This window comes from Engraulis encrasicolus, chromosome 5 (assembly GCF_034702125.1).
Source record: "Engraulis encrasicolus isolate BLACKSEA-1 chromosome 5, IST_EnEncr_1.0, whole genome shotgun sequence".
Lineage (NCBI taxonomy): Eukaryota > Metazoa > Chordata > Actinopteri > Clupeiformes > Engraulidae > Engraulis > Engraulis encrasicolus.
In genome coordinates, this window is record NC_085861.1 from 6,708,905 (window position 1) to 6,711,727 (window position 2,823).

Consider the following 2,823-nt stretch of genomic DNA (forward strand, 5'->3'; position numbering starts at 1 on the left):
GAGTTGTATTGTATTGAGGTATGCATATTTTGTTTGTTTATTTGGTTTATTTTAACAGCGACCATGTGCAAAGTCCATTAGTTACAAATGTAAGAAGATAACCTGCACCAGATTGTAGTTTACAAGCTAATTTCCATCCATAGTCTCTGTTACATTTAATGAAGATTCTTATTCATTTAATTGTAATCAATGAAGACTCACCTCTTCCGAGAAAACTTCCCTGCTTAACACTCTAACATAACTAATTCTACTCACCTTGTAGCCTTTAGTTTTTAGTCTCTTTCCTTAGTCTTAGTCTCTGAGGTCTTTCCTTAAGCCACTTCTATCAACATCTCTTATGTGCGTAACATCTTTATGTACCTAATTTGCTTTTGACATCCTTTTAAATCCTTTACTTATTTTTTCTTTATCACTGTGTTGGACATTGTTGTCAGTGTTGCAACTGTACACTGGGCCTAGATGTCTTGCTTATCATCCAATTTGCCTTGTTACCTTCCTATTATTTAATGTTGCTTCTATTACCTTGTGTTTGACAATGTTGTCAGTGTTGCAACTGTACACTGCACCTTGAGGTCTTGTTTACTTTTTGCTACTTTTTAATGCATTGTCCTCTTCTTTACTCTTTGTAGGACAATGCTATCAGTGGTGCAACTGTACACTGTGCCTTACCCTGTTCTTGTTTAAATTGCTCCTTGTAAGTCGCTTTGAACAAAGGCGTCTGCTAAATATTAATGTAATGTAATTGTAATCAACTGGATTTCTTGGAGAGGACATGCTGTTGCTCAATCTCAGAAGCTTCATCGATTTCTGGTTGATGTTTGCGTCAACACAACATGTGGATAAGAATAAAAACTGAATTGTAACAGATACCCCCTAAATGGGACATTTTTTTTAATGCTGGATTCTTTATGTGCAGATTTTAAAACTCTGTTTACATATAAATGGAAGGCCAAGACCAATGCGTTTTCAAAAAGATCCATATATGTGTAAACAGCTTCTTACATTACATTGATTGCATTACAATATGCAACCTTGCCTCCTACACTTTTGCTTGTCTCCTCGTACCAGGAAGTAATATGTCATGATGACATCACTGACGACATCATTACTGTATATTTCAATATCTTGCAAAAGCTCAATTGTAGAGTCTTTTTCTCATTTGCAATTGGGATGGTGAATGAAAAACAGTCCCATATATATTTACGATAAGTATTATTAATGTACAATTTTATACACAAAATGTGTCAAACACAGCATTTAACTGAATAATACACATGTTGTGTCATATTCCACACACTATGTGTTAAAATCACTTTAACACAATAAATGTGTCAAAAATGACACATTCCTTCTTAGAGTGTTGATTCCCATCCCAGAGCACTAGTCAAATAGCCTACCTCCCGACTGCCCTCCTCTCCTCCCCCAACTGACCTCCCTCCTCTTTTCCTTCTACAGTACGTCTCTTCCTCTTCTCTCTGTCATTCCAGCTGAAATTCCTCGTAACCTCCCTCTATCTCTACTCTCTCTCTCTCATTCTCTCCCTCTTCATAGTGCAGTAGGCCCTACCTCCCAACCGCCGTCCTCCTCCTCGGACTGACCTCTCCCTTCTCTTCCCGCTATCGCTCCTCTCTCTTGCAGCGAAATGCCTCCTCAACTCCTCCCCTCTAATTCTTCTCTCACCCTATTTCCAGCGAAATTCCTCTGATGTCCCTCCCTCCTATTGCCGTCACATCCCCATGCTGTGTGTGTGTGTGTGTGTGTGTGTGTGTGTGTGTGTGTGTGTGTGTGTGTGTGTGTGTGTGTGTGTGTGTGTGTGTGTGTGTGTGTGTGTGCGTGCGTGTGTGCCTGTGCGTGTGCGTGTGCGTGTGCGTGTGTGTGTGTGTGTGTGTGAGTGTGAGAGAGAGAGAGAGAGAGAGAGAGAGAGAGACAAACAGAGAGAGATAGAGAGAGAGCTTAGCACGTTGCTCACCACATTGCTCCCCGTGATTTGTTTACTGTTCCCCTATGATAGGCGTGCAGACTTGTTAAGGATGTGTTTTGAACATGGGCTGCTTTTAACACTGTAGCCTATTCCTCCATTGCCTCAAAATGTGCCATTGCTTCAATATTTATTTTCAGAGCTGTGAAGCCCTTTTGCATTTCATCTAGTGGACCAGCTGTTGAAATTGAAGAAGACGTTGAGAAGATACTGGTACTAGTGTAGCATCTTCTTGATACTGTAATAAATAAATAAATAAATAAATAAATAAATAAATACAATAAATAAAGGGGATACTGCTGTGACCACACCTGCCTCCAGTGATGTCCATATGAGCCCAAGTGGGACGCAAGACAAACTTGTCACATTATTGCAGCTAACTATTGTATACCATCTCTGGTTATTACTTAATTTGAAAATATTTTCAAATCACATCTAGGCTATTGGCTGTCTTAGTTGCTATCGGCTTCTCATTGGTTGTTCACTCATAGGCCTACTGCATATATTTTGATACTTTATGGGTCATTCTGTAGCCTACTTTTCTATACAGTCTTACCAATATATTGCACGGATACCATTATATTGCACGCCGATACATGGACATACACGGACATACATGCAAGTTTGTTGTGTGCAGTGTTCAATTGTGTGCGGTGTAGTGCTGTGTCACACAATGACAATGGGAGTTGGAGTTACCCGTTTGGGCTTTTATTTCACTTTCACGTCACTTCGTTTTACACCAGGACCCGTAATACTCATTCTTACCACCAGAGGGTGTACCTACAACATCCGCCACATCCGCCAGAGGGACTCGGATAAATCCAAACAAATATCGTAAATGACGC